At 45.9% G+C, this 18476-nt stretch overlaps 1 long non-coding RNA gene across 1 annotated transcript; it reads left to right on the top strand.

Annotated features, from left to right (window-relative positions):
- Positions 1-1590: 1590 nt before the first annotated feature.
- On the top strand, positions 1591-2459 carry LOC137049892 (uncharacterized). Its single transcript, XR_010899745.1, has 2 exons — positions 1591-1880; positions 2058-2459. It is a non-coding gene; the product is annotated as an uncharacterized lncRNA (long non-coding RNA).
- Positions 2460-18476: the final 16017 nt, after the last annotated feature.

Genomic DNA, 18476 nt, shown 5'->3' with positions numbered 1-18476 from the left:
GGCATATTCGGCAGCAGATCAGGCGGCCGCCGGTTTGTATACGGCGGTTGCCCTGCAAGCATATAAAACAAGCAGACCTGCTGGGGGATATTGATATGTGAAATATAAAAATATATATATATAATAATTAATTTAAAATGTCCCTCTGGGGCTGTCGGGCGGGGCAGCCTCAGCCGAGTACATCCTTTCTCAAACCTACACCGAGCAAAACAAAGAGAGAGCGTGGCCGCTCGGGGCCCCCCCCCGCAGAGAGATCGGGGGTCCGGGCGACGCGCTCAGCCGGGACCTTCCCGTGGTAGAGCGGATCTGAGGGCCGTCCTTACTGCTAGGAAGGCCTCGGCTAAGAAGTCCTGACGTCAGAGGCGCAGGACTTCCGATGGCAGTCCCCTCCGGGAGAGTGCGGCTCGCCGAGGCGCCCGCTCTTTCCCGGTGCCATCGGGGGGGGCCGGTCTGCCAACCCTGCCACCGTTGGTGCTTCAGGGCGCGGCGGTCCCCGGCGAACATATATCTCCTTGTCCGCCCGGAAACGTAGCGGCTTGGGGATGTTCGCGCCCTCTCGTGAGGGCCCCGGGGCGGTCAGTTCGGTTGCTACCTGCCGGTTATCCGTTACAGGACACCGGGCTGACCACCCAGGAAAATCCAGAGACCAGCCTCGAGAGGCTGGTTCCCTTAGTAGATTTTCTGGCAGCGTGGAAACTTCTGCCGAATATCTCAGAATGGGTCCTGCTCACATTATAAAAAGGGTTCGGGTCACACCCACCCGTGTTCAGCAGGGTTACTCCTACGGTAGTAACCCCCGAGCAGCCTCTGGTCATGGAACGAGAGGTACAGACTCTTCTGCGAAAAGAGGCTATACACGGGTCCCTCCCCTCTGCAGAGAGTCGGGCTTTTACAGCCGGTACTTCATAGTTCCAAAGAAGGATGGAGGGTTAAGGCCTATTTTTAGATCTGCATCAGCTAAACAAAATGCTCACGATAAAACAGATCGTGTGTCACGTCAGGTCCGAGGACTGGTGTGTCACAATTAGGCATATGCCGATATCAATTTTTCATGTTGCGATTAATTGATGAAGTTTTATCACGATATACGATATTATCACGGTATTGAAATAAGTTACAAAAAAAAGTGTTGCCATAGCATAACAGGTTTAAGAACTATTTTTGTAAGAACAAAAATAACTGAATGTTTAAATACAATAATGCACCAAAAATATATACAGCTCTGGAAGAAAAATTAAGAGACCCCTCATTGAGAAATCAATGTTATGTGGTCTCTTGATTTTTTTCAGAGCTGTAAAAGTACAATTTTCAAACAGATTAAAGTGCAAAAGAATTAGGCTATAAAGAACAACAGGTAAGCTTACAAATTACAATAAGGTCTCATTATTTAATGCATTAACTAAGATTGAGCAAAAGCTACATTTGGTACAGAAAGTATAATGTTTTTGTTAATGTTAGTTAAGAAATACTGATCATTGTTAGTTTTATCTTAGGTCCATTAAAAAGTTATTTTGATTTTAATGTTATTAAACAGTAACTAAGAAATGAACATAGAATTATTAATTCTGTCAGGATCCCAGTGTGATTGGTTGTTCTTTTTGTGTGTTTACCTTTTGTGTTCCTGTGTGCACTCTGTCTCCTCCCTTCTCGTTATCCCTGATTGTTTTCCACAGCTGTTGTGTGTTTCCCTCTATTTAAGGTCCAGGTGTGCTGTGTTCTGTGCGCGTTCGTTGTGTTTCTCCTGGGTGTTTGCTGCCATGCTGTGTGTGACTATTGTTGGTCTTTGATCGGGTTTTCTTGTTTTCCACTGTGTTTTTCCTCCAGGACTCGGTGGGAATTTGTTAATTCCTTTGGCTTCTGCTCCCTCTCCCGGTATTTTTGTGAGTACACTGTGCAACGCTTTCTTGTGGATTATTTCCTTGTGGACTAGTCGGATTCTTCTACTGTCAACGAGTCTCGTTTTTAGACTGGGGCTGACTACACCTTGAACTTGGTACTGTACTCATCTGTGAACTATTGATGTTTTTCCTCTGCTCTTCGGTGTGTCTCGTTTTTAGACAAGATCCGTTTGGGCGATTTACGGTGCTCCTCACCGTTCTGGACTGTTCATCAACATCTGAATTCCTGAGACCTGTTCTGGATTATGTATCAACATCTGAGTTCCTGAGATTCGTTCTGACTGAGCATGAACATCTGAGTTCCTGAGATTCGTTCTGACTGAGCATGAACATCTGAGTTCCTGAGATTTGTTCTGACTGAGCATCTACATCTGAGTTCCTGAGATTTGTTCTTACTGAGCATCAACATCTGAGATCCGTTCTGGATTGAGCATCATCATCTGTGTTCCTGAGATCCATCTGGATTGAGCATCAACATCACAGTTCCTGAGACCCATTGTGGATTTTGACTCTTTCTCTCTCTTTCTCGCTATTTATTTTAATAAACTTTTACTTGCATAAGATTCCCTCCGTCTCTGTCCTCACAGGACGAACGCGCCAGAAATGGAGTCTGCAAGTCAGGCGAGTGGAGACTCTTTCCAAGCGGCCTTGGCCCAGCAGGGGGCGAGATTAGACCAGCACTCTTCCCTACTCAACTCAGCTTCACATGACTTTCAGTTACTTTCAGGCCGTCTCACTGAGATCCACAACAGGTTGGAACAGGTGGCACAGGCAGTCGGAGAAAGAGAAGCTCATATACCACCAGCTGAGATTCTGAGCAGCTCTGGACCAGAACCCCAAGTGATTAATCCACCCACCTACGACGGGGATATTAAGTCTTGTAAGGCTTTTCTTGACCAATGCTCACTAGTCTTTGCACTCCAGCCTCGGAGGTTCGCGTCTGAGGTGTCAAAGGTTGCTTATGTCCTTACACTGCTAACAGGCAGAGCGCGAGACTGGGGAATGGCGGTCTGGGGAGCCAAGGACCCTTGTTGTGTTACATTTGAGACCTTGCGCTCCAAGATGACCAAGCTTTTTGATCGCAGTGTTCAAGGAGACCTAGCTGCTGCCGCATTGACCCGTCTCACTCAAGATAAGTCTACTGTTACTGATTATGCGATTGAGTTCAGGACCCTCGCCGTATCCAGTGAGTGGAACGATACAGCCCAGAAAGCACAGTTCTTAAGGGGTCTCAATGAAAGCATTCAAGATGAGATTGCGTCACATGATCTTCCCACATCTCTAGAAGGAGCTCTCAGAGTCGAGGCTCGCCACAGACAGCGGAGGGTTCGCTGCTCGTTTCACCATCCTTTCTCCGATCCGTCACTGAGGGTGAGCGACAATATTTCTCCACCTTCCTCCTCGGTGGACCCTATGCAACTGGGTCGGCTCCGACTGACCGCAGAGGAGAAACAGCATCGTTTCACCAATGGTCTCTGTCTGTACTGTGGTAAGCTGGGGCATAAGGCTCTCACCTGCCCAGCAAAAGGTTCCGCCCGCCGGTGATCCCGGGAGTATCGGTGGGCGTTTCTCATCTTGGCTCTTCTCCTGGGTCTCGTACCATGTTGATGGTCTCTATCAGCTATAATAACTCTGTGTTCCACTCTCAGGCCTTGTTGGACTCCGGTGCTGAGGCGAGTTTTATGGAGGCTTCTCTTGCTGAGTCTTGGGGAATTCCTGCGGTAACCCTAACTGACTATCTGTCTGCTTTAACTTTAAAAGGGCAACACATGGCAGAGATCACTCATTGCACACCCTCTGTAAGTCTTTTTGTTTCTGGCAATCATCGTGAGGATTTTAAATTTTTCTTGTTACATTCTTCCCAGTCACCCATCATTTTAGGGCATGACTGGTTGATTAAACATAATCCTCACGTTGATTGGCAGAATAGTCTCGTATTGTCTTGGTCACCGTCTTGTCATGTGTTTTGTCTTGGTCCTGCTCCTTCTGATCCCGTTTGTTCTGTTTTACAGATTCCTGCGGCCGATCTCTCGGGGGTCCCGGCGGAGTATTCTGATCTGGATCGGGTGTTCAGTAAGGCTCGAGCTTTGTCCCTGCCTCCTCACCGGTCGTATGATTGTGCCATCGATCTCCTCCCAGGTACTTTTCCGCCGAAGGGTCGCGTTTTTTCCCTTTCGGGTCCAGAAAGAGAGGCCATAGACAAATACATTAACGAAGCCCTTGCCGCCGGTCTCATTCGCCGCTCCACCTCCCCTGCTGGGGCAGGTTTTTTCTTTGTCAAGAAGAAAGACGGCTCCCTCCGCCCGTGTATTGATTATAGAGGTTTAAACGACATTACTGTTAAAAATAAATACCCCTTACCTTTAATGTCGACTGCCTTTGAATTATTACAGGGAGCTTGTGTCTTCACCAAGTTAGATCTGCGCAACGCTTATCACTTGGTTCGCATAAGGGAGGGCGATGAGTGGAAGACAGCATTTAATACACCTTCGGGGCACTGGGAATATTCCGTTCTACCGTTCGGTCTTGCGAACGCACCCGCTGTCTTCCAGACTATGGTCAATGAAGTGTTGGGAGACATGATCAACAAATTTGTCTTTGTGTATCTAGATGACATTCTCATCTTCTCCCCTTCTATGCAGATACACACCCAGCATGTTCGCCTAGTCTTACAACGGCTATTAGAGAATCAGTTATTTGTCAAGGCGGAGAAGTGCGAATTCCACAAACAGTCGGTTACGTTCTTGGGTTTTGTTATAGCCGCTGGGAAGATTTGCCCCGATTCCGCTAAGATCAGAGCGGTCGCTGATTGGCCAGTACCCGACACACGTAAGGAGTTACAGCGTTTTCTGGGATTCGCCAATTTTTATCGGCGTTTTATCAGAAATTTTGGACAAATCGCTAAACCTCTTACTGCTCTTACCTCCACTAAAGTAGGTTTCCTTTGGAATAACGAAGCTCAGAAAGCCTTTGATGAATTAAAGTCCCGTTTCATCTCTGCACCTGTTCTTTCAATTCCTGATCCGGCTTACCAGTTTATAGTTGAGGTAGATGCTTCTGATGTCGGGGTAGGCGCCGTTTTGTCCCAGCGGTCACCCATTGACGGGAAAGTGCATCCGTGCGCCTTTTTTTCTCACCGGTTAAACCCAGCAGAACGTAATTACGACATAGGTAACCGGGAGTTGCTGGCGGTTAGACTTGCTTTGGGTGAGTGGCGTCACTGGTTGGAGGGAGCCTCGGAGCCCTTCCTGGTCTGGACGGATCACAAGAACTTAGAGTACATCCGTTCGGCCAGGAGGTTAACATCCAGGCAGGCTCGCTGGGCGCTCTTCTTTGACCGTTTTAACTTCACCCTTTCGTACCGGCCGGGTTCTAAGAACGTTAAGCCAGATGCTCTCTCCCGTCTGTTCGGTGGCTCGGAACCCGATCGGCCCGAGACCGTTCTCCCGGAAGGGACGGTGGTCGGGGCGGTCACCTGGGGCATCGAGCAGCGGGTGAGGGAGGCCGGACGAGGGGTGGAGGTCCCAGAGGGGTGCCCGGTGGGTCGTCTGTGGGTTCCCGAGGCATTGCGTTCTGATGTCATCCGGTGGTGTCATGAATCTAAGTTTGTCGGCCATCCTGGTGTTCGGAGAACATTGGCAGCCGTCCGTCAACGTTTTTGGTGGCCCGCTATGGGTCCTGACGTCAGACAGTTTGTATTAGCCTGTCAGGTTTGTGCTTGTAATAAGGCCTCTCATCAACCACCCGTTGGTCTGCTTAAACCTTTGCCCGTGCCCTCCCGCCCCTGGTCACATATAGCTCTTGATTTTGTCACTGGCTTACCGGCGTCTGATGGTAACACTGTTATACTGACGGTGGTGGATCGCTTTTCTAAAGCGGTCCATTTCATTCCCCTGCCCAAACTCCCTTCTGCCAAAGAGATGGCTCAGGTTCTGATTAACCACGTTTTTAGGTTACATGGTCTTCCTACTGACGTGGTTTCAGATAGGGGTCCTCAGTTCATCTCCCGTTTCTGGCAGGAGTTTTGTAGACAGATCGGCGCCACCGCCAGCTTGTCTTCTGGTTATCATCCGCAGACCAACGGTCAATGTGAACGGGCTAATCAGGATCTCGGTCGTACGCTCCGCTGTCTGTCGTCTCGCTATCCGAACTCCTGGTGCCAACAGCTCCCCTGGGTCGAGTACTCCCATAATTCTCTTCCCGTTTCCTCGACCAATCTGTCTCCGTTTGAAGCCGCTACCGGTTTTCAACCTCCCTTATTTCCCTCACAAGAACCCGATGCAGCGGTTCCGTCTGCTTTAGCTTTTGTCCGAAGGTGCAAACGCACTTGGAAAAGAGCTAGAACCCTATTATTACAAAGCTCCAGACGAACCAAGGCTGCGGCTGACCGTCACCGGCGACCTCCTCCTCGTTATATCTGTGGACAAAAGGTTTGGCTTTCTTCCAGGGATCTGCCTCTTCGCGAGTCATCTCGTAAGCTGGCTCCGAGATTCCTTGGGCCATTCAGTATTGTCAAGGTCGTCAGCCCAGTGGCAGTTAAGCTTAAGTTACCTCTTTCTCTTGGTCGGGTTCACCCTGTTTTTCATGTATCCAGGGTTAAACCAGTGATTTTTGCCTCCATTAATCCCCCTGTCTCTACCCCCAAACCCCCCCGCCCCCCAACTAGTGGATGGTTCTCCTGCCTACTCAGTCAGGAGATTACTAGATGTTCGCCGCAGGGGTAGAGGTTTTCAGTATCTTGTGGACTGGGAGGGGTACAGTCCGGAGGAGAGGTGTTGGGTACCGGCTCGGGACATTCTGGACCCCGGTTTGATCGAGGATCTCCTTGGACGACAGGGTGAGTCCCTCCCTGGCCCGTCCAGTGCCGGCCGTGGGGAGAGGGGTACTGTCAGGATCCCAGTGTGATTGGTTGTTCTTTTTGTGTGTTTACCTTTTGTGTTCCTGTGTGCACTCTGTCTCCTCCCTTCTCGTTATCCCTGATTGTTTTCCACAGCTGTTGTGTGTTTCCCTCTATTTAAGGTCCAGGTGTGCTGTGTTCTGTGTGCGTTCGTTGTGTTTCTCCTGGGTGTTTGCTGCCATGCTGTGTGTGACTATTGTTGGTCTTTGATCGGGTTTTCTTGTTTTCCACTGTGTTTTTCCTCCAGGACTCGGTGGGAATTTGTTAATTCCTTTGGCTTCTGCTCCCTCTCCCGGTATTTTTGTGAGTACACTGTGCAACGCTTTCTTGTGGATTATTTCCTTGTGGACTAGTCGGATTCTTCTACTGTCAACGAGTCTCGTTTTTAGACTGGGGCTGACTACACCTTGAACTTGGTACTGTACTCATCTGTGAACTATTGATGTTTTTCCTCTGCTCTTCGGTGTGTCTCGTTTTTAGACAAGATCCGTTTGGGCGATTTACGGTGCTCCTCACCGTTCTGGACTGTTCATCAACATCTGAATTCCTGAGACCTGTTCTGGATTATGTATCAACATCTGAGTTCCTGAGATTCGTTCTGACTGAGCATGAACATCTGAGTTCCTGAGATTTGTTCTGACTGAGCATCTACATCTGAGTTCCTGAGATTTGTTCTTACTGAGCATCAACATCTGAGATCCGTTCTGGATTGAGCATCATCATCTGTGTTCCTGAGATCCATCTGGATTGAGCATCAACATCACAGTTCCTGAGACCCATTGTGGATTTTGACTCTCTCTCTCTTTCTCGCTATTTATTTTAATAAACTTTTACTTGCATAAGATTCCCTCCGTCTCTGTCCTCACAAATTCTTTATAAGTATTTTTCATTGTCAGTTTGGTAATAACGAATTAACATGTTAACTAATGAAGTCGTATCTCAAAGTTATACTGAACAATAACAAATAATTAGAACAGTTCTAATTATTAGGGTTGTAGTCCAGATTAAAACATAAAAATGTTTAAGTTTGAAAATAAATAGCCTATTAAGTATTTGGTGCTGTGATGAACAACATTGAGATTACAAAATCGAATGGCTGTTTTAAAAACTACACGCGTTTTTTGTTTGTTTGCGGGTTTCCGGGGTAACCGCTCCATTCTGCAGTTCATCAGCGCCCTCTGCTGTCACTGAGCGGCACTTCATTAGCGCGTCTCCTTCACTCGTTCAGTCATGTGCAAACGCACGTTGGGAATACAGCAGTGTTGAGCATTTATACGGTTGATGGGCAAAGTATTCTTGAATGCATTATAAAAAAATTATAAATTGTTAATAAATTATTATTTACGATATTTTAATATGCCCACGATAACAATATCGTGCATATTCATTATCGTGATAAATCGCATTATCGAAAATCGGCACATGTCTAGTCACAATAGACCTAAAAAATGTATACTTCCACATCTCCATCCTTCCGCAGCACAGACAGGTCTTCAGGTTTGCTTTCGGGGGCGAAGCTTACCAGTATTGAGTGCTGCCATTCGGCCTAGCTTAATCACCCCACACTTTCACCAAGTGCGTGAATGCAGCTCTGGCTCAGGTGCGACTCCAGGGCATTCGCGTGTTCAACTATATCGACGATTGGAACTGGTGTTAGCATAGTCGAAACAGTGGGCGTTCAGCATCGAGATGCTGTTCTCGCCCATATGAGAGTGTTGGGGCTAAGGTTGAACGGAAAGAAATGTGTGCTGGCACCTATAAGCTGCAGAGCACTACTTTTCTGGCGGTAGTCTGGGACACGAAAATAATGTCGGCTCGGCTATCCCCTCCCAGGATAAAAACGATCCTGGATACCGTGAACCAGATAAAGCTAGGTCAGTCACTCACTGTGAAACACTTTCAGAGAGTGTTAGGGCTGATGACAGCAGCGTCCAACGGGGTACCTTTTGGCCTGCGGTACATGAGACCCTTACAGTGGTGGCTCAGGACCAAGGGGTTCTCCCTGAGGGGAAACCCTTTTTCGCTTGATCAAGGTCACGCGGCACTGCCTACGTGCCTTAGTGAAGTGAAAAGATCCTTGGTTCCTGTCCCAAGGTCCAGTTCTGGGGGCTCCTTGTCGTCGCGTAACGCTAACGACGGATGCCTCCCTAACTGGCTGGGGAGCGGTCATGAGTGGCCGCTCGGCCCAAGGTCTGAGCGGCCGTCAGCTCTCCTGGCACATAAACCAGCTGGAGCTGATGGCTGTTTCAATCATATAAAATCAAACACTTCCTCTCAGACCTGCGGGGCCGCCATGTGTTAGTTTGGTCAGACAACACTTCGATGGTCTCGTATATAAATCACCAGGGGGGGTTGAGATCGCGTCGGGTGTGGAAGCTGACGCATCATATGCTAACATGGGCCCAAGGCAAGATGCTCTCGCTCAGGGCGATGTACATCCCGGGGGTCCTGAATGTAGCGGCAGACTCCCTGTCGAGGCAGGGAGTGATGCCGGGAGAATGGAGACTCCACCCGAAGTGGTGGAGGAGCTGTGGATCCACTTTGGGCGAGCCCAGGTGGATCTGTTTGCGTCTCGAGAGACGACACACTGTCCAGCATATTTCTCCCTCACGCATCCAGCCCTGCTGGGGCTGGACGCAATGGTACAGACGTGGCCGAGGCTGCGTCTGTACACCTTCCCCCCTCTGGCATTGCTCCCAGGAGTGCTGGAGAGCGTCCGCCGGGACGGGGTTCAGCTTTTATTGGTAGCCCCGCTCTGGCCGGGCCAAGTATGGCTCGCCGACATTATGTCTCTCCTAGAAGGTCCTCCCTGGGAAATCCCAGTCAGGAGAGATCTTCTTTCGCAGGCCGGGGGGGTCAGTACTGCACCCGCGCCCGGAACTGTGGAAACGGTGGGCTTGGCCCCTGAGGGGGCCCAGTTCATAAACACGGGTCTATCTACTGAGGTGATAGAGACCATGTTGCACTCCAGAGCACCATCCACAAGGAGACTTTACGCACTCAAATGGAGAGTTTTTGTCGCCTGGTGTACGCACCAGGCTTTGGACCCTGTTAACTGCCCGTTCGGTTCAGTTCTTGAGTTCCTACAAGAAAAATTCTCCGCAGGGTTATCTCCGTCAACACTGAAAGTATATGTGTCGGCGATATCTGCTTATCATATTCCATTAGATAATGCATCATTGGGGAAACACCCTTGGGTCATGCGTTTCCTTCGTGGTACTTTGAGGCGCAGACCTGCGGCACGCTCGAGGGTGCCTACTTAGGCAGTGGCACCCTCTTGTCTGGAGTTTGCACCAGGAATGGTAAAAGCATTTCTCTTCCCGAGGGAAGGATATGCTCCCAAGGTCCCGACTAATGTGCCGGGACCAGTAATGCTGCAGGCTTTCTGTCCGCCTCCGTTCACTAGTCAAGACCAAGAGAAGCTAAATCTGCTATGTCCGGTCAGGGCCCTAGATGCATATGTCCACAGGGCTGCCCTGTGGCGAAACTCAGAACAATTGTTTGTGTGTTTTTGGGTCCCCGAGCAAGGGAAAACCGGCTTCAAAGCAGATGCTTAGCAAGTGGATAGTCGAAGCTATTTCGCTCGCTTATGAGTCGGCCGGACATCCTTCACCAATGAGGGTCTGCGCCCACTCCACTAGGAGTATGGCTGCCTCTATGGCTCTTATTTCGGGAGTTTCATTGTCAGAGGTATGTGATGCGGCTGGGTGGTCCTCTCCGCATACATTTGTGAGGTTTTACAATCTAGATGTAGCCTCTACACCGGGGTCCCGGGTGTTCCTGGGTTGATTCACACATACAGACATTTGGGACTCTGGCGGCGTGGGTATTGAGGTCCTCTAGCGTTTCGACGCAGCTCGAAGTTCCCTCGAGATAGGGAACGTCTCAGGTTACGTATGTAACCACGGTTCCCTGAGAGGGAACGAGACGCTGCGTCGAGATGCCATACTCCCGGCATGCCTGTGATCGATTTGTTCGACTTTTCCAGAAGCTAGTGACTGTTTGGTCCGGGCATGCTTTATAGCTTCCTGGTCGATGACGTCACCCGCCCGTGACGTATCGTCCCGCTATTGGACTGATTACACAAGTGCTTCATGACGTGGCACGCAGAGGCGTCCCCTAGCGTTTCGACGCAGCGTCTCGTTCCCTCTCAGGGAACCATGGTTACATACGTAACCTGAGACGGTCTCTGGAGGAGCAGAGGAGTTGCTGTTGTGTCTCTGGAGGAGCAGATGAGATGCTGTTGTGTCTCTGGAGGAGCAGATGAGATACTGTTGTGTCTCTGGAGGAGACAAGCCCTAATTAGTGTCCTTACCTATTTATCTGAATGCCTAAAATGTCAGGAAAACCAACTCAGACGATTCATCATATTACACAAACTGTGCAGTTAATGCTTAACATCGTAACTTTATTATCCTTTCAAAATAATACATGAAACAGGTGGCAATTTGAGGGGCGTGCTGAATATTTTCAGTTCCATTAGTTTGGGTTGTCTCAAGGCCATGCCCACAACACGGGAACTATCATGAATATTCATGAATACTCCACCCACTGGAACAGTTTTTCACAGGAACTGAATATTACACAACACCAGATCCGGCCCGGTGTTGCACTGAAATCGGTCCGGGCGGAACTATTTCCACCACTTTCATTCTACTTGTGTAAAGTCACTCCGTGACATTTTACTTGATTATTTTTCTTTTACAGAAAATAACTCTTATTTCTGCACGAGGTGCACAGGAGTCCTGAAGGACTTTTCACTTGTGCTGGATGTTCCTGCAGGTTTCTGTTGTACTGGAAGTTCCTGTAAGTAGGCTTGCCAACTGTCCCTTATATTTGTCCCGTATGTGCCCTGCCTTGTCCCGTTTATTGACTGCTAGGCTGATTTATCCACTGACTAAGGGACCGGTTACATATGTTGTTGTGTGTATGCATTTGTAGATTATATTGCAAACAAATGATTATGATATTCACTGTGATTAGAGATCCATGTTGAACACACATCTGTGACCATGGAGCCCAACATCAGTCCTGTGTCTCACGTGTATATCTGTGGCAATAGCCAACAATACATTGTATAGGTCAAAATGATCCATTTTTCTTTTATGCCAAAAATCATTAGACTGTAACAGTTTTTCTGTTACTAATAGCTTCTCAGTAAAGCAGTGCTAATATTCGCCTGAGCATTAGGGGGCGCTCTGGTTGGAAACATGCTAGGGCCTACCTATTTAAGGGATAGGAGAAGGAGAAAAGAGTAGGAAGTTGATCCTCTACCTTCACGGAGATGCTTACCTCATGGCTTTTGCCCTGGTTGAGGAACTTTATAGTTCTAAGCTCATCTGTAAGTGATTATTTATTTTTCTTTTTCTTTGCTAATTATGGTTTGTAGTATATAGTTATGGGTTGTTGGTTTGTTTGTTTGAATGTTTCTACAGAGGGTTTGTGTTCTGGGCAGTTATGGAGTACTTGGGGGATTATACAACTGAGAAGATGGAATGGAGAGAATTGATTTCAACTACTGTTTGACTGTTACCTGGCGGTAGACCAAAGCTAAGTTTCAGACATTGAGGCCTTCTCTTCCAGATGAACTTAGTGGTGGAATCATCCTGACCTTTGAAGTAATATCTTCTCAAAATTATAAATTGCACAAAGACTGAGTAAAGCTTATGGTCCTAACTGGTCCTAAAAGAAAGACTGTGGGTTGGGGTACTGGACTGTTTGTTGTTCTCTATTTACCAATTGGGATGTGTATCATGTTAAATCTCTGTATGTATGCCCTTATACTTAATACATCTGACTCATGAGCAAAATTATTCTGTGTGGTCCCTCAGTACATGTAATACTTAAACTAAAATAAAAAGGATAGGTGTTACATAAAATGGCGCCCGAACAGGGACTTGAAAGGTAAAACCTAAAACCAAATTGTAGAACGTAGAGGGTTAATTTGGTTTTGACCAGACTGATTTTGCTTCTTATGAGTCCTTGTGTTTAATGTATGAAGGTTTAAGTGAACGTTGGGGTTGAGCCAGAACATTGAGTGACTAGGTTCACCTTTATAATTGATTTATAAGATTGACACACAATGGCTAACCGATGTGATGAGACAGAGGGTGAGAATACTTCAGAACCAGACTATTCCACTGCACCTTTCACTATCAGACGAGAACCAGTACAAGACCTTATTCAATCTCTCAGTCATTTATATCTTGATAATGAAGTAGAGGATGGGGGGCATGAAGACAGTTCTCAATACTTGCCATTACCACCTCCACCACCTCCTCAAGCAGAAGATCCTTCCAGTTGGGAATCAAGAGTGAGCAAAATAGAGTCTAAAATAGATGATCTGGAGAAATCTTTTGGTGTGTTTTCTAATGACGTGCAGCATGATATTGATAAGCAAAATCACAGGTTGACTGTTATGGAGGAGCAGGTACAGAACCTCTTTTCCCAGCAGAAGGACCATCATAAACGGATCAAGCGATTGGAGGAGACATTGCCCAATGAACTCAAGTTTGAATGCCAACAGGTAAAAGAAATCTTAGAAAAGAGTATACAGCAAGTAGGACAAGCAATGATGGATTGTATGTCACGAAGAGATGTTCAGTTGAAATCTTTAATTCACTCTACCCACACTGTGACATCTACACCGCACTTCAGTCCACCACTACCCACAGATACTCCGACCCATCCTATACATTTTAAAACTCCAATCAAGATGGATTTCCCAAGGTTTGGCAGTTTGGAGGGAGAAGACCCTATGTCATTCCTTGAGAGATGTGATGAGTACCTTGCAATTCAACCACTTAATGATGCTGAGATATTAGCTATGATGCCTTCTGTGTTAACTCATACAGCCAAGGATTGGTGGCTTGCAGAGAAGAAGAAGGTAAGAACTTGGGGGCAATTCAAGAAGACATTTTTACAATCTTTTTTGCCTGATGACTATGAAGTTGAGGTTGAAAGAAGAATTAGAGAACGGAAACAAGGACTTGATGAAAGTATTCGAACATTTGCTTATCAGTATCGAGCATTATGTCTGCGATTGAAACCTTCCATGTCAGAACGGGAAATACTCCAAGCTACCCTTAGAAACTGTAATCCTCGTGTCGCCAGTATACTCAGAGGCACAGTCTCTACAGTGGACGAAATGGTACGGGTGGGAACCCTAGTGGAAAGGGATGTTAGTGAGGAAAGAGCTTATTGGAGACAGAGACAAGCAGAACATCAGGCTAAGGTGAATGGAGCCAATAAAACAGTAAAAGGGCGGCAATCAAACCCTCATATTGCTGTGGTGTCAGGAAATGTGGAAAAGCAGCTTGACCCATTATACCTGTCAATCACCATCAAGGACTATAGATGTCAAGCAGTTTTGGACACAGGTAGTACATATTCTTTGCTTCAGGAGTCTTACTGGAAAAAAATTAAGCCCCGCACCGAAATGTGGCAGTCCAGTAGAGGTCAGACTTTCTCACTTGCTAATGGTCAGGTACAGACAGCCTTAGGAAAGGTAAGCTGGAGTTGTACGCTACATGGACATCAATATCCATTCAGAGCCTATGTGATGAGGGACCAAGATCTAAACCTACCCATTATACTTGGCCTAGAGTTTTTCAATCAATCCAGATTGATTTCAAAGAGAAGACCTATATGCTTTCTGAAGAAACGGAGGTAAAACATCCATTCCTGCTATATGCTTCTTCAGCAACCATCAGTCTACATTTGGCATTACCTTTAGCTCAAGTGTCTTCCTCCACATTAGAAATCATTAAAGGACTGGTAAGTCGAGCCGATGTTCCTAGAGCTCAGAAATGCCAGCTAGAAGCCTTAATGCTTGATCGGCCTACGGTTTGCACTGAATCCCTGGGCCAAACTTCGGTGATCCGACATCAGATTCACACCTCCGATGAGATTCCTGTTCGCAAAAGGGCCTACCCTGTTTCTGTGTCCAAACAACAGTTTATTGATCAGGAAATTACCAACATGTTGGGAAAAGGGATAATCCGACCATCAACTTCTCCATGGGCAGCTCCTATAGTGCTTGTCCCCAAGAAGGATGGTACTATGCGTTTCTGTATTGATTACAGAGCTTTAAATGCCAAAACACCCTTAGATGGCTTTCCCATGCCACAAATCCAAGACATACTGGAATCCATGTATGGTGCTTCAATTTTCAGCACATTAGATCTCAAAAGCGGCTACTGGCAGGTGCTTATGGATGAGGAAAGTATTCCCAAGACTGCGTTTGTAACTAAAAATGCCCAGTATGAATTTGTGTGTCTACCCTTTGGACTGAGAAACTCGGCTGCAACTTTTCAACGCCTGATGAATACCATATTAAGAGAATGTCTTGGTAAATTCTGTTTCGTCTATTTAGATGAAATTGTAATTTATTCAAAGAGTATTCAAGACCATTTTGAACACCTTAAACAGCTCTTTGACCTGTTAGAAGCTGCTGGTTTGAGTCTGAACCTGAAGAAGTGCAATCTGCTCCAAGGATCCATCACTTTCTTAGGACATGTGGTATCTGCTGAAGGAGTGCGCACTGAAACTACCAAAGTGGAGGCGGTCCAGAATGTCCCTGTCCCAACAACGCTGAAAGAGGTACAATGCTTTTTAGGTCTTGCTGGTTGGTACCATAGGTTTATTCCACGTTTTTCGGAGATTGCTGCACCATTACATGCTCTGAAGTGCAAGAACAGTGCATGGGAGTGGACCATGGAATGTCAACAGTCTTTTGACAAACTGAAAATTGCTCTTCAAAAAAACACCTGTTTTGGTACCACCTGACTTCACAAAAATGTTTAAAGTTCAGACAGATGCCAGCAATGTCGGCCTAGGAGCTGTGTTGACTCAGGATCATGATGGAGATGAACACGTTATAGCATATGCTTCGAAACTGCTTCATGGAGCTGAGAAGTCCTATTCCACTCCTGAAAAGGAATGTTTGGCAGTGGTTTGGGCAGTCGAGAAATGGAAACAGTATCTGGAAGGGAAACATTTCGAGGTATTTACAGATCATGCTGCCCTGACGTGGGTTTTCAATCATCCCCGACCAACTTCTCGATTGACTAGGTGGGCTCTGAGATTACAAAGCTTTGATTTCACAGTCAGATATCGAAAGGGGCAATGTAATGTAGTACCAGACACACTCTCTAGGAGTATACCTTTCCAAGAAGTCAAAGGTCAAATAGCTATATGTCAGGCAACAACCACTGGATCGGATTTACCGGTCAGCTGGGATGAAATTGGAATTACTCAGAAGCAAGATCCCTTACTTCAGCCTTTGTGGGAAGCTGCAAAGTTACCTGTAACAGACCCAACACGTATTCATTATGTCGTTCAAAATGACTATTTATTTCGTTGTGTGCCCAATCAACATCAAGGGGAAACTATGCAGGTAATTATACCATTGGTATTAAGAGAGAAGTTCTTACAGTTTGCTCATTCCAATCCCTTGAGTGGACATCTGGGGCGGATGAAGACATTGAGGCGCTTACTCAATGTTGTTTACTGGCCAGAGATACGCAAGGATGTTTGGAGTTTTTGTACAGCGTGTCAGACTTGCCAGATTTATAAACCGAGAATATCCAAGCTGTCTGGTCACCTGCAGTCAACACCCGTAGTGGAGCCAGGCCACATGTTAGGGGTTGATCTTATGGGTCCCTTCCCAAAGAGTTCTCAGTCTAATGAATACTTGATGGTGGTGGTGGACTACTGCAGTAAATGGGTAGAATTATTTCCGCTGAGATCTGCCAAGACTCATCTCATTGTTAATGTCTTGATAAAAGAGATCTTCACTCGATGGGGAACACCCACATACTTAGTCTCAGACCGTGGGCCACAGTTTACAGCACAACTTCTGAATGATGCATGTAAGCGCTGGGGGATTATTCAGAAGCTAACGACAGCATACCATCCACAAACTAATATTACTGAAAGAACCAATCGAACTCTCAAGGCTATGATATCTTCCTTTGTTAAGGACAATCACAGACAATGGGATAGATGGATATCCGAGTTCCGGTATGCCATAAATACGGCGTGGCAGGAAAGTACAGGTCTGACCCCCGCCGAGATTGCTTTGGGTAGAAAATTAAAAGGCCCCATGGAACGACTCCTACGAAACCCGCCTAGTCCTGATCATATGGCCTATGGAAATGTTGAGAGGCAGAAAGAACTCTTTGAACGAGTAAAAGAGAAGACTAGTCAAGCTCAAGAACGACAAGCAAGGTACTATAACCGAAGAAGGAAACGTGAGTCATTCAAAGAAGGAGACTTGGTATGGATACGTACTCACCCTCTGTCTCGAGCCTCGGACTCCTATATGGCAAAACTGGCGCCGAAATGGCAAGGGCCAGCTAAAGTTCTTAAAAAGTTGAACAATGTTAATTACCAAGTAGTAATGTTGAATGATACAAAACGAATTGAAACTTTTCATGTGGAAAAGATGAAAAAGTTTTATGGAACTGCTTAAACATATTCTTTAAGGGGAGGGGTATGTAACAGTTTTTCTGTTACTAATAGCTTCTCAGTAAAGCAGTGCTAATATTCGCCTGAGCATTAGGGGGCGCTCTGGTTGGAAACATGCTAGGGCCTACCTATTTAAGGGATAGGAGAAGGAGAAAAGAGTAGGAAGTTGATCCTCTACCTTCACGGAGATGCTTACCTCATGGCTTTTGCCCTGGTTGAGGAACTTTATAGTTCTAAGCTCATCTGTAAGTGATTATTTATTTTTCTTTTTCTTTGCTAATTATGGTTTGTAGTATATAGTTATGGGTTGTTGGTTTGTTTGTTTGTTTGTTTGTTTGAATGTTTCTACAGAGGGTTTGTGTTCTGGGCAGTTATGGAGTACTTGGGGGATTATACAACTGAGAAGATGGAATGGAGAGAATTGATTTCAACTACTGTTTGACTGTTACCTGGCGGTAGACCAAAGCTAAGTTTCAGACATTGAGGCCTTCTCTTCCAGATGAACTTAGTGGTGGAATCATCCTGACCTTTGAAGTAATATCTTCTCAAAATTATAAATTGCACAAAGACTGAGTAAAGCTTATGGTCCTAACTGGTCCTAAAAGAAAGACTGTGGGTTGGGGTACTGGACTGTTTGTTGTTCTCTATTTACCAATTGGGATGTGTATCATGTTAAATCTCTGTATGTATGCCCTTATACTTAATACATCTGACTCATGAGCAAAATTATTCTGTGTGGTCCCTCAGTACATGTAATACTTAAACTAAAATAAAAAGGATAGGTGTTACAAGACTATTAAGATATGTTTTACATTTCCTACCATAGATGTATCATAAATGTATTATTACTAGTAATATGCATTGCTGAGGACTTCATTTGTAAAACTTTAAAGGAGATTTTCTCAATATTAAGATGTTTTTGCACCTTCAGTTTCCAGATTTTCAAAAAGTTCTACCAAATATATCTCAATAAAAAAAAAATCTTTGTGACTGATTTTGTGTTGCATTGTCACTTATTTATGCTCAAACACCATGTAAAAGTGGATTTAATGTCAGAGAATTGTTTTATTGAAAGCAGATTTTGAAAACGTTTTATAGATTCATAGATGTTTTTATTGAGATTTTTGTTTTTGCATACATATACTCAGGGAATAATACATTTTAAGCTGCTGTTAATATCAGAAGCACATATGAAAGATTTCGTTAGAACG

This window comes from Pseudorasbora parva, chromosome 20 (genome assembly GCF_024679245.1).
Source record: "Pseudorasbora parva isolate DD20220531a chromosome 20, ASM2467924v1, whole genome shotgun sequence".
Classification (NCBI taxonomy): Eukaryota; Metazoa; Chordata; class Actinopteri; order Cypriniformes; family Gobionidae; genus Pseudorasbora; species Pseudorasbora parva.
Note: the sequence above shows the minus strand (reverse complement) of the source record. Positions and strands in the feature narration are given on the sequence as shown.